This window comes from Saccopteryx bilineata, chromosome 4 (genome assembly GCF_036850765.1).
Source record: "Saccopteryx bilineata isolate mSacBil1 chromosome 4, mSacBil1_pri_phased_curated, whole genome shotgun sequence".
Lineage (NCBI taxonomy): Eukaryota > Metazoa > Chordata > Mammalia > Chiroptera > Emballonuridae > Saccopteryx > Saccopteryx bilineata.
In genome coordinates, this window is record NC_089493.1 from 251993847 (window position 1) to 252009027 (window position 15181).

The window sequence follows — 15181 nt, forward strand, 5'->3', positions numbered from 1 at the left end:
TGTATGATCTATGGATAGATTATAAGTAAATTTCAAATATTCTTAGAATTTGGAGCATCATCAAAATAAAGAGTTGTGAATTAGTTTACTGTAAATAACATATTTATACTTTCAAAACTGAAATTTAAGAAAGCTTATACTTTAAACTTAGACTCTGGCTAAATTGTACTTTTAATCAAATTGGTAGTCTCAATTTTACCGTGCCATAATTTCATGTAAAACATATTCCTTTTGGCCTAATTTAAAATAAGAAGCTGTGTTTTGTATTGGCATATTTAAATTTCCCAATATTTGTCGGCTTTAAGAAATATTGTACAAACACTGCGGTTTGACGTTCAGCAATTTGTCATCATTGTAAAAGCCGTTTTTCTCTGATTAGTTTAAAATATTTTCTATTAGTGTAATGACTAAGCTTTTCAAAGTATTCTGTGGGAAGAGGAGGAAAATTTTACATGTTGCTGATAATAGACCTATTCTTCAAAATGCCAAAAGAAGTTGTGCTATCTGATGAACATTTTATTAAAAAATGTGATGGTAAATGAGCGAGTGTTTTCTCCACTCTGGACTCAAGTTTTTAGTTTTCCCAATTAAAATCTCAGGGGAGTACTTCTGTTGGATGACCTCGTGCTTCCACGAGCCCCTTATATTGTTTAACTTTGCATAGTGAGACAAATATGTTTTACCCAAGAGCATTTCATCTCTTGGGTAACACAACTCTGTATTAATTATATCAAGGAGTTCAGGCTGAATTTAGACATTTTGGAATATATCACACACAGTTATGGGAAAGGCTCATTAATATATATGTCATTGACTGGTACATTTCAGTACCATAAAACATAAAGTAGGAGTTTTATAATATCCTGCTCTTTGTAGTATTTTAACTAAGCACTGCATAAAAACTGGATGTAAAATTTATTCATTACCTAAATTATTTTAAAACATAAATATTGCTTGTTGAAATATTCATGGGCATATTAAAAATAGAAAGCTTTTAATAACTTGAAGGAAAACTAAGTGAATTTAAGATTTTAAAAAATAATAATTCCTTAATGTTTTAATGAGAGAACTATCATCAATATTGAGCAAAAAAGGGCTTATTTCTCCATCAACCAAGACATCTTTATCTTGCTAATTAAATCAAATTTGTTTTCCAGTGATACTTTTCAACAATGAAACAATTTTGGAAATCTTATTTCTAAACTCTGTATATTTTACCTTGCCTTAACAAAAGATTCTACAGACAGTAGAATGGAAATTGAGTTTATTGTATAACCACATGTACATGTAAGGCTTATTAAAAACAACAGAAGAGCTCTATTTGACTCTTCTTTTACTTTATTTTTAAAAGTTAGAATTTATTCATTAAAAAAAGGTAAGGGGCAATAAATCAATTTATTAGCTATAAAAATTTGTTTTCACCAGTATTCACCTTAATAATATTCTTCACTTTTCCACAGACTAATATATAATTTAATTTTGGAAATATTAACTCTAATTCAATTACATGTTTTTATATTCATCTTATGAAATTACTTTTTAGTGTTATAATAATCATAATTAAATATTCTGCTTAAAGTTTAAAGAGTCCTATAAACTTGAAGACTTTTAAAATATATTTTTTATAAGTAATTAAAAGGTATCTTATGAAGTGCTGTTACTTAATAAATGATTTCTATAAATTACATATTTCAGAAAGACTAAAATATTTATTTGGTAATTAAAGACACATTTCACTTTGGTAAGACTAAAATTTGTTGTCTAGAACACTATATAATGGTACAATATCTTCTCAAATTAGCCTACCTATAATACTGACTATACTAGTGAGCACCAAGGATTGTTCTGTGTGTGTGTTTTAAAAGGTTTTATTTATTAATTTTATAGAGAAGAGAGGGAGATAGAAAGAGATAGAGATAGAGATAGAGATGAGAGAGAGAGAGAGAGAGAAAGAGAGAGAGAAAGGCAGGGCAGGGAGGAGTAAGACGCTTCAACTCACAGTAATTGCTTCTCTTTTGTGGCTTGATGAGGCAAGTCCAAGGTTTCAAAGCAGGAACCTCAGTGTCCCAGGTGGATGCTTTATCACTGCACCCCTCACTGTGTGGTTTTTGTGTGTGTGTGTGTGGGGGGGGTTTCATCTTTCTTTATTTATTATTCTTGATTTCTTGATGTAGTCCCACTTATTTATTTTCAAAGCTGAATTGGGAGTGTCAGATTTAAAAAATACTACAGAAACCAACTATGTCAACCTTAAGATTAAGTTTCATAGTGGCCTTTACCAGGAAATTCCCCCCATTATCTTAGTCTACATAAAAGCAGCTATACATATTTGTGTTTAGAACAGCACCTGCAAGCAAGCACATAGATGCCAAATTCTCTTCTAAATTAAAATTTCCCAGAATCCAGTGCATGTGGCAGGTGGATGAGATTGAAAACAATGAAAAATCGATCTGGAAGGACATAATTCTATGCAAGAACACCCATCCAGATTCATTTTTATTTTATTGAGAAATTGTGAATTTAAAGAAAAAAAGTAAAGCTTACTCTGTATAATAAAATCTGATAACTGATTACTAAATTAGATTATATAGACAATGTTTATTCAACCTCCTTGCTGTAGTTTTAATTTCTTCACATATTAAATATATGAGGTCTAATTCATTTTTATAGTGTATTTGGTATATAATATATTAGTTTTAAGTGTATAATATAGCGATTAGGTATTTATATACCTTACAAATTGATCACCATGATGTCTAGTACCCATCTGCACCATACATGGTGATTATGATATTATTGACTGTATTTCCTAGGTTGTACATCACATTGCCATGACTAGTTTTATAACTGGTAGTTTGTATTTCTTAACACCCTTCACCTTTTTCGCCCATTTCCCCCACACCTTGCCCATCTGACAACGATCACTTTATTCTCTTTATGTATGGGTTTGTTTCCCTTTTGTTTGTTTTGTTTTTTAGATTTTACATATAAGTGAAATCATGTAGTATTTATCTTTCTCTGTCTGCCCTATTTTACTAAGCATTATATTTTCTATATCCACCCATGTTGTCACAATGGACAAGATTTTATTTGTATTCCATTGTGTGTATATATATATATGTGTGTGTGTGTGTGTGTGTGTGTATATATATATATATATATATACCATATCTTCTTAATCCGTTCATCTCCTGATGCAAGCCTAGGTTCCTCCATATCCCGGCTATTGTAAATAATGTTGCTATGAACATATGGGTGCACATATCTTTCTGAATTAGTGTTTGTGACATCTTTGAATAGCTCTCCAGAAGGATGATTGCTCAGTCATGTGGCAAATTTTCATGATCTATTCATCCATTGATGGACACTTAGATTGCTTTCATGTCTTGGCTATTGTAAATAATGCTGCAATGATCATAGGATTACATACACCATTTCAAGTTAGTGTTTTCCTTCATATTAATGCCTAGAAGTGGAATTTCTGGATCATATAGGTAGTTACATTTTTTTTTACAGAGACAGAGAGAGAGAGAGTCAGAGAGAGGGATAGACAAGGACATATAGGAATGGAGAGATGAGAAGCATCAATCATTAGTTTTTTGTTGTGCATTGTGACACCTTAGTTGTTTATTGATTGCTTTCTCATATATGCCTTGACCACGGGCCTTCAGCAGACCAAGTAACCCCTTGCTCTAGTCAGAGACCTTGGGTCTAAGCTGGTGAGCTTTTGCTCAAACCAGATGAGCCTGCACTCAAGCTGGCAACCTCGGGGTCTCGAACCTGGGTCCTCGCATCCTAGTTCAACGCTCTATCCACTGCGCCACCGCCTGGTCAGGCACGTAGTTACATTTTTAATTTTTTGAGAAAGCTTTATACTATTTTCCATAGTGGCTATACCAATTTATATTCTTACTAACAGTGTGCAAGGATTCCCTTTTCTCCACATCCTTGCCAATATTTCTTTGCCTACTTTTAAATTGGATTGTTTATGGGTTCCTTACATATTTCAATTATTAAGTCCTTACACTATAAATGGTTTTTGTATATTTTCTCCTATTTCATAGTTGCCTTTTTATTTTGTTGATGGTTTCTTTTGTTGTGCAGATCTTTTTTTTTAGTTTGATATAGATACTCTTTCTTATTTCTGCTTTTGTGGCTTGTGTTTTTGGTATTGTATCAAAAATATTTCTAAGACCAATGTCAAGGAGCTTTTTCTACAAAAGTTTAGCACCCATTTATGATAAAAAGTATATATATATTTGAACTAGGAATTTGCTCAATTGGATAAAGAACACTATGAAACAAACCACTACAACCATCATACTTAAAGGTAAAATAATGACTGCTTACACTCCAACATGGGTAATGCCTCTTTGATTCATTATTTTACTGAAATCTGAAGTAGTATAATATGGCAAGAAAAATATATAAAAGGCATAGAAGTGAGAATGAATTAGAATTAGCTTATTTACAAAAAATAACTCACTAAAAGCTACTAGAATTAACAAGTTATTGTAGAAAGGTAGATATATACAATGTCTATATGAAATGGTATTTCTGTCAACCAGAAATGAAAAATTAGAAGTTAAATAAAAGACATTTACAGTAACACCAAAATGTATGAAAGAGTTAAAGACAAATTAAAGCAAATGTATTCAATGCCTGTATATCAAAAGCTAAAAAATATTGCTAAATTTTTTTATAAAGAACTAAATAAATATAATGGTATAACAATTTCATGTCTTGGCTGACTCAATATGGTTAAAATATCAATTCTTCCTAAATTGAGGTATAGATTTAACACAGTTCTAACTAAAACCATCAGAATCTTCTTTACTGAAATTGTCAAGTTAATTCTAAAATTTAAATGAAACTGTAAAAAAGTATGAATAGCTAAAACAATTTGAAAGAGAACAAAATTGGAGGATTTACACATCAATATGTGAATGGTTAAACAAATTGTGCTATGATTATAAAAGTAAAAGTAATACTAGTCAGCATTTAAAAGGAGTTAACTATGCAACATACAAGAAATGAATGACTCGCAGAAACATTAATGCTAAGTTAAAGATGTCTGACACAAATGAACCCTAGAAAATAGATATCCTGACTATAATGACAAAAAACTGATTAATGTTTCCTGAAGTGGAGATTGGCTGGGAAGTGACATGTTAAAAGTCTGAATTGATGGAAATGTAGTTTATATTGATAGTGGTGGCTGGCAAATCTGTGGGTATAAAAACTTATCCAAACTCATTGAAATTTATATTAATATAGTACATTTTATTATAAGTAAATTATACACAATAGTTAATTTAAAAAATTCTATATTTATACAACAGGTGAAAATGCTTAGTATTAATATGTATTGGGTACTTGTTATATAAATCATGGCTGTACAATCTGCTTTACATGCACTAACTTGTTTATAATTCATAAAACATCCCTGTAAACATTATTATTATGCATGCTTTATATGCAATGCAAGCATAGAGTAGTTGTCACACACAACACAGATTATTTTTAGTTGATAAATTAATTACCAAATCCTTAAATGGCTTTTAAAACCCACTTCACTGCATGAGGGTAGAAGAAACATCAGTGGAAAATAGGGCAATTCTTCCACTACTTTCTTGTGATCTGGGGTAAATCACTTAGATTATTCTGTCTGTAATCTCTAAGGTTCCACACATTTATAAAGTTCTCCCATTCTATTGCTCTAGTGCTTGGAATATTTATAATTATTTAATGAGAGAATTGTTATAAGTATATTTTGTTATGGAATTTATGGTAAAAAATACCATTTCTAAAAATATTTAAAATAGATAAACTAAGTAGAAACTATTTTGTCTTTGTTTGTTAATGTCTGTGTAGATGTTTTGTATTAGGAGAAAAACAAAAATAAAGAAGAGATTAAAGAATCCAAAGAAGCTCATTCAACCCATGTACAGTATTATATTTTTAAGCTGTTATGGGTCTAGGCAATATAAATGAATATAAACAAGTTTATATAAGAAAAGGAATTGATTTGAATGGTCATAGATTATGTCACACAATCTAAGAAAATATTAACAATCAGATCTTATGGAAGATGGAGTCCAGACCATGTCCACGAGTCTCAGCAGAGAAGTTAATATTCCCTATTCTAGGGTTCAGCCCTAGAATCTCAAGTGCCAGTCACTAAATCACCCAATTCAAATTATTGAGTGATAGTTTCAATGACCCATCTTGAATTATGTGTCTATGCTGTCCAGAGGGCCATGCTCCCTTTATAAAAGAAGAAAAGACCTTGCAGTTAACAGGATACTTTATAGTTGGGCAAGCAGTTCTCAGAAAAAGAAAGCCTCATTTTATATGTATATATACCCCTACATGATCAATGTTGTTGACATTACACACGGGGAATCAATCAGAATTCTTTTTTCTTACTTTTGACATGTGATAAATGGACTATAAACAGGACAACATATTTTACTTCTTCCTGAATCCACACCCTTGTTATGTAACCCTGCAGTCCTCTTATTAAGTGATGGGGTGTTTATTTTTTCTTTTTCTTTTTATTCAGTGAGAGGAAAGGAGGCAGAGACAGACTCCTCCATGCGCCCCAACCGGGATCTACGCAGCAAGCCCACTAGAGGTGATGTTCTGCCCATCTGAGGAAATGCTTACAGCAAATCTCTTCTTAGCACTTCACTTGAGGCAGAGGCCATGGAGCCTTCCTCCGGCCCTGGGCCAACTACTCCAATAGAGCCAGGGCTGCAGGAGGGGGAGAAAAAGAGAGAGAGAAAGAGACAGAGATAGAGAGAGAAGTGAGAAGGAGAGAGGTGGAGAAGCAGATGGGAGTTTCTCCTGTGTGCCCTTACTGGGAATTGAACCTGGGCTGATGCTCTACCACTGAGCCAACCGGCCAAGGCTGAGATGGAGAGTTTATAATTTGGGCTAGCCTTGTGACTGGTTTTGGCCAAAAGATATTGAAAGTGATACTGTGTCATTTCTGAAACCTGGAATCAAAAGGCCTAACACTTTTTTTTCTTGGCTGTCTATCTGTGCTGTGTGAAAAAGCCCAAGCTATCCTCCTGGATGCTAAAAGACACATAAACCTGCTAGCCCTGTTGTTCAGCCTAAGCCAGTAACCACAGTCGGATGGAGTTCTCCCTGAAACTTCAGTTCCCAGCCAATACCCTAACTGCCTGCCGTTGCATGAATGGGCTCAGCCAAGGTGAGCTGAGTCTGGCGCAGTTCAGTAGAACCACCTCACCATGCCATGGACTTATGAGCAATAATAATTGCTCAATGTTTTAAGTCGCTGACTTTTGGGTTTTTTGTTTGTTTGTTTGTTTGTTTTTTGAACAATAGCTAGTGGGGAAATCCCATTAACAAATAATTATTTTCCCCCAGTTCCTAGTTAGTTATTTAACTCATTTTCATGTGTAGTAAAAATAGTTTTCCCATTGGGTGTTAGGCTGAATCCTTGGTTAGTTATAAGGATGCAGAGTACCTCTATTTTCCCAAGATTATTTTAGATACTGATTAGGGATAACCAATGGAAATGTTTACTCGCATTTTGAAAATTTTTATGACAACTGAAAGTGTTTGGCAACACTTTCTCTTTGAAATTTATTATGAGGTTTATGAGGTTTAAGTTCTTTTTTTTCTTTTTTTTTTGTTTTTGTTTTTTGTTTTTTGTATTTTTCTGAAGTTGGAAACGGGGAGGCAGTCAAGACAGACTCCCGCATGCGCCCGACCGGGATCCACCCAGCATGCCCACCAGGGGGCGATGCTCCACCACCCATCTGGGTCGTTGCTCTGTTGCAACCAGAGCCATTCCAGCGCCTGAGGCCGAGGCCACAGAGCCATCCCCAGCGCCCGGGCAAACCTTGCTCCAATGGAGCCCTGGCTTTGCCTATTTGAACATTTGAAATTGTTTTGTTTTTATTAGTGAATTTCTGTAATATGTTAACTTATGATTATTTTCTGAAATTTATATATATATATATATATATATATTTTTTTCCTGATTACTCATGGTATAATGATAGTTGAAAAGAGTAGAATTTAGACTAGAATTATTTAGTTTGCTCCACTAGCTAGATAGGTAGATTAGGTAGGTAGGTAGATAGGTAGATAAATAGATGATAGATAGATGATAGATAGGGAAAGAGATAGATGTCAACTGCTTAGCACAATGCCTGACATGTTGTTTGCCTTCAATAAATATTAATTGGGTATTGTTGTATAGAAGTTTTTTATTATTAATAATTTTGGTATGTATTAGGGAGATGTTAATCTTAAAAATAAAACAATTATTGGGCAGTTGCATCATTAAACAGAATATTTTGAAAATTTTACCTGGTATCCCTCACTATGATCTATTTTGTTTGCCTGAGCAGCCAACATTATTCATAAGGGAGCACTCAGCCTCACAAGCTTTTTAGCAGCTGCAATATAGTCTATTTTAGTTAAAATATTTATTTGCTACAAGATTCTTTTCATTTTATGATTTGGAAAAGTGATGGCATAATTATAATTGTCAAAATGATTATTTTCAACAATTAGCATCCATTGCTTCCAGAAATCGTGCTTTTCAGCAATGGGCCATGACTCACGTATTTGCACTTAGCCTCAAAATAAAAAGAGATAAAATTTGACCTAAGTAGCGCTATTAATTAAAAGACTGTATCAGACCATCTATCCTCTATAAAATGTTGGTTTTGTGTTCTGCAGAGAATACATTCTCCGTTAATGTTTACATTATGTGATATTTCAAACCTAGCCTGTGCCAGGTTGTGAAAACAATCGGGGAGCTCTCTCTTTACCCTGACTCCTAGAAAAAACAGACCAAGAATCCTCTCTAAGCATTTGGTAAATATGGGTAACTCCTCTTGAAGCCATCTCGCACACCCACGCCTGCTGTAAAGAAAGCACCACACTTTATCACACACCAGTAGGTTTCCAGAGTGAGCCCGACCTAACAATCCTTCGAATTACTCAGGATCTCCACCTCCACATCACTTGTGCTGAACTGCTTTGCATCTGCTCTCAGCAGCCTGGGCTCTGATGCTTATTACTGTGCCTGAGTGCTATATGTACATTAGGCGTCCTCTTTTGGGGAACTTTGAACTTCCCCTTCTGCCTTTTAAGCCCTGTCTCTCTTGCATGATTTTGGATCTGCACCTTCTTTTAATTTTAACCCAGATTTGCTGCATCCAGAAAGCCCTTTCATTTCTAGAATCAGGGACCACACCGCTCTCTCGGAGACCAGCCACCAGTCTTCCCGGGATAAGAGATAGGATAACTTCCAAATGAATATACAGTACTGGGAATTTCTCAGTTGTCAGGAATTTAATTTTAGCTTTTCTAAACAAGTGATAACCATCAACTTATCAGTCCCACACAATATCCTTATTTTTCTAATCTTTGACAATGCAGTGTCTTTTCTATTAATATATGTTACTAAAATTTTGGGGTCACTGATTGTTCTTTTAGATCTTTAAATATCCAGAAATTCTGACTTTAGTCTGCAATCCCCCAAAGCAAGAACTCCTGCTTTGTTTGGTTTTTATCTCCACATATTACAAGTTAAAACCTGATTGGGGGAGACAATGTAAGTTCAGGTGGCACTGATTTGCTAAGATTTCAAAAAATTCTAGTATTTGTGAAACACTGCTATTTAGATCAGACTTCCAACAGAGTTGCTTCATTTGCAAGGAAACTACCTTGCCTTATCAATTTATCGTGAATGACTTATTTAGAGGTGATGACATTTCATACAACTAGAAAGATAATTCCTAACAATTTCTTTCTGGGTGGGAGGGAGTCAGTGTCCTGTTGCATCTTCCTGAAGCTGATCTTCAGGAATTTTTACTGCTATATTACTACAGTGCCTCTGAGTGAATCTGGGTACCAAAGGTAAGTGCTACTGCATTAATTTTCAGTTTAATTCAGGAAATTACATTAAATAATAGTACAGTATATAGGATTGCTGATTAGAGTAATATTTAGAGTAGCCCACTGCATAAATGGAGTCCCATAGACATTTATCTAAGCACCTCTACTTTTTCTCATGAAGTTGCTACTGACTGCTGCAGCCAATATGAAGTCTTCTTCCGAAGACATTTGCTTTCCCTTCTTTATTTTCCATGCCAAGATCCTGGATACTCTGCTTTCTGCATCGCTGCTTTCCAAATGATAATGAAGTTCTTCTCCTCAGTTGCCTCTTGCCCACAGTCCTAGCTTTCTCTGAGGTGCTATTATGGTGTAACCAATTTTTGCTTTCCTAGAACCAGGCTTTATTCCTTTGGTATTGAAGTGAGATATGTATGTGCTGGCTACAATTTAGCTTCTTGATTATGGCTGAGCAAGTGTGTCCCCAATGCCATATATGGCCCTTTAATATAACATTATGATGCTTGAAGAAAGAAAGTGATTTTGCAGAAGGTGTTGTTTAACTCCTGAATCCATTTTGGACTTTGAAATTTTCAAGTTTTTGATTTTATTTTATTGTATTCAATATATAATGATTTTTTTTCTAAATTAGCAAGGTACTATAAGTTATTTGTAAAAAAAAAAGTCAAGCATTGCTGAAACATAAGATAAAATAATAAAATTTTAATTTCCTTTAACAGATATTTTTAATGCATAAATTGTGTGTATTAAATGGCATGTCAATATTAAGATGGCCAGTGGTATCCAAGTATAAAACAAACTGCTCCCTCCCCCACTTACAGGCTTTTAATTTGCTCAGTGTGATTAAATTTTTACCTAGATGGAAATTTAAAAATTCTCTGAATGTTGGTGTTATTTCAAGATACAAAGATCAGCCTGGATTTAGATACCTCATTTCATGTACTAGTAAATACTTCAGTGTTTTTTCAGAGATAGATGTCATGCCACCGCCCTCCAGCTAAGGCTGCAGTGAGATAAACTTAGAAAGATCTGGAGGATGGTGGAGATGCTTCCAGCTTATTCTACTTTCTCATGAACATTTCTACCATTCTATCTCTTTGGTTTCTGTTACTGATACCTTACAGGCTTGGTGCTTGTGGTGGAAGAGATAGGGGAGATAAGGTGAATGGAAACAATCATATTTGACAAGCACAATTGTAAGCTAGCTTTATTAATAAAGAAATAGTGTCCCATTATGGGGCACTTTGTGACACCTTCAGAATCTCTCCATCCCCATAGCTGTGCGTTGGGTGATCATTTTTCATGGGTCTCAAATTTCTGTATATGGTATGAGCAAAGACACTGGAAGTCTTTGGACATATTTTTATTTCTGGATATCATAATTGTATAACAAACAACCTTGGAAAACAGAGATAGTGTCACCCTAAGAGCAAAAAACATTGTAAAAAGTTAGGGTTCCTGAAACTCAGGGTCCTGTCTAAGGCTGAGTATGAATGTTTCTATAATAAAATGTATTGCTTTTTCAACCCCCTGACATTATTATTCAGAACTGTCATGTTAAGTACTTTAGATGACTCGACCACTCCATGAAATATGGTCGATACTCAGTTTCTACTAGACCAACCAGAGGTGTTCTCTAATAAGTAAGGCATTTCTGTTTGTTTTCTTAGTTTTATTTAGAAAATTAAATTTAACAGGTCGACATTGATCAATAAAAGTACATAAGTTTCAGAGGAACCTTTCTATAGCATTTGAACAGTTGATTATGTTGTGTACCCAAAACCCTAAGTCAAATCATTTTTCTCACCTTATATTTGAGCCTCTTTACACTCTCTCCCCCACCCCTCTCCAACATACCCACATCCCCATGTCCCCCTCACTCTGGTAACCCTTTCACTTTTATCTATGTCCATGAGTCTCAGTTTTATATCCCACTTAAGTGTGAAATCATAGAATTCTTAGCTTTCTCTGATTTACTTATTACACTCAACACAATGTTCTCAAGTTCTATCCACGTTGTCACAAGTGGCATGATGTCATCATTTCTCATGGCTGAGTAGTATTCTGTTGTATATATGTACCACATTTTCTTTATCCAATCCTTTATCGAGGGACACTTTGATGGTTTCCATATCTTGGCCAGTGTGAGTAATGCTGCGATGAACATGGGGGTACATGTATCTTTACATACCAATGTTTTTTAATTTTGGGGGTAGATACCTAGTAGAGGGATTGCTGGGTCATATGGTAGTTCTATTCTTAGATTTTTGGGGGAACCACCATACTTTCTTCCATAATGGTTGTACTAATTTGCATTCCCATCATCAGTAAATGAGATTTCCTTTTTCTCCAGAGCCTCTCCAACACTTGTTATTACCTGTCTTGTTGATAATAGCCAATCTAACAGGTATGAGGTTGTATCTCATTGTAGTTTTGAATTGCATTTCTCGAATAGCTAGTGAAGATGAGCATCTTTTCATATATCTGTTGGCAATTTAATGTCCTCTTGGGAGAAGTGTCTGTTCAGGTCCTCTCCCATTTCTTAATTAAATTGTTTGCTTGTTTCTTGCTGTGTTTTGTGAGTTCTTTATATATTTTGAATATTAACCCCTTATTGGAGCTGTTGTTTGCAAATATTTCCCATTTAGTTGGCTGCCTATTCGTTTTGTTGTCAGTTTCTTTAGCTGTATAGAAGCTTTTTAGTTTGATACAGTTCCATTCATTTATTATTGTCTTTACTTCCCTTGCCTTTGTGGTCAAATACATAAATTGTTCTCTATGGCCAAGGTACATGAGCTTAGTACCTATGTTTTCTTCTATGTAATTTATTGTTTTCGACCTTATGTTTAGGTCTTTGATCCATTCTGAATTAATTTTTGTTCAGGGGAACAAACTATAGTCAAGTTTCATTCTTTTACATGTGGCTCTCCAATTTTTCCCAGCACTATTTTTGAAGAGTCTTTCTTTTCTCCATTGTATGTTTTTGGCTCCTTTGTTGAAGATGATTTGTCTATATGTATGTGTGTGTGTGTGTGTGTGTGTGTGTGTGTGTGTATATATATATATATATATATGATTTTATTTCTGGACTTTAAATTCTGTTTCATTGGTCTGTATGTCTGTTTTTCTGCCAATACCATGCTGTTTTGAATATTGTGGCTCTATAATATAATTTGAAGTCAGGTAGTATGATATCTTCAGCTTCATTCTTTTCCCTCAGCACTACTTTGGCTATTTTGGGTTTTTTTATGGTTCCATACAAACATGGTGATTTTTTGTTCTATTTCTTTAAAATATGACATTGGTATTTTGATTGGTATTGCATTAAATTTGTATATTGCTTTGGGTAATACAGCCATTTTAATGGTATTGATTCTTCCAATCCATGAACATAGAATATTTTTCTATTTCATCGTGTCATTTTCAATTTCTTTCAATAATGTTTTGTAGTAGAGTTTGCACTTTCTATTAGGTTATTCAATTATGCCAGCACCATTTAAGACTATCCTTTCTTTGCTGATTTCCTTTGTAACTTTGTCAAAAATTAACTGACTATGTATGTGTGTGGGAATATTTCTGATTTTTCTCCTATATCATACTATATTGATTACTATTACTATTACTATATAAGTTGTGAAATCAGATATTGTAAGAAATCCAGTTTTGTTCTCCCTTTTCAAAGCTGTTAGAACTATTTTTGGTCTTCCATTTCCATATGAATTTTAGGCTCAGCTTGTCAATTAATAAAAAATCTGGTTATATTTTTTAATTGGAGTTGTATTGAAAATTCAAGTCAATGTGGCAAGGAGTAACAATATTTAGTGTTTTGATCTATGAAAACATCATATCTCTCTCTTTATTCGGATGTCTTTCATTTCTCCTATAAAACTTTTGTACAAGCTTTTCCAAAGAGGTCTTGCTGTCAACCATTTCAGTTTTTCTAAAGTACTTCTTTCATATACAATTCTTTCATATGCAGTTTCTTTGCCCCAAAGATATATTGGCCTTTTATTCTCAACAGAACAAAGCCTAAATAATTTAGCCTAACACTCAAGAACCTCACAAGACATCCTAGTGCCTCCTGTCTTCCATTTGTTTTTCCAGATCCATTCTCTACCCTTCTTGAACTGCTCTGTGTCCTTAGGGAGCTGATCTATATGAATTATATCAATGGGAACCCCTGACCAGAAACAGGAAGGAACAAGGAGAATGAAGTCAGGGAATTTATTTCCCCAGATTCCTCCTTTCTATGAAAAGTCATGCCTCTTTTCTGGCATCCCTCTTTCCTTCTGGGGTTTCATAACTCCTACTTTCCACTTCACTTTTCAGGCTGAGGGGTAGGAAGGTGTTAGTAGTACTGGATACTGACTTATTCTAGTGATTTCTCTTTACCTTGCACATACCTTTGTAAATATTCTCTGTATCAAACTCAATTGAATAATCTCATTTGAATGTGCCATCTGTTGCCGGCTGTTACACTTCCTAAATTTATCTCATGCCATACACTGCATCCTTAAAGACAGATGGTTTATTTATTGTTGGCATAGTGGTTCAGAACACCCACTTTGGAATGATGAAGTTGTGGATTTGAATCCTGAATTTACTACTTCTCAGTTCAATGACTTTGATCAAATTACTTAACCTCTCTCAGCCTCAATGTCCTCATTTATAAAATAACAATAATAACAGTAGCTATTCCACAGAGTTTTTAATGAGACCTAAAGAAGGATGTAGAAGTTCTGTCACAGAGCAGGTGCTAAAAAAACATGATTCAGCTATGAATGTCTTTTGAGCACATTTACTGTATGCATTCATGATGCCACAATCTTTCCCATTTTTCCCTATTATTTCTCAATCCATCCATTCTAGCCTCAGTTAATATCCTATTCATCTATAATTTCTTAATTTTTATAACACTCCCTGGAACTCTCCTTTATGTTTTCATCTGTATATGTCTTTCCTCCCCAATGATATTGTTAACAATCTGATGATATGAACAAGGACTTTTCTTTTTCTTGCATTGTCCCTAACTAGCTTAATGTTGGGGATGTAGTAGAAGCTCAACAAATATTTGCTTAGATTTTACATTTTAATCATTTAACTTTAATGAAGGTAGACATATTTTATAATGCATAAAGTTAGAGAAACTGAATAATGCAAGTCCCCAGAATATACATTTTTTGTATTATCACATCACATTATTACCATGCCCATTTCACAGTATGACTTATTGAATATTTGATGATTTGGGATAATTATTACACAGGCAAATTAT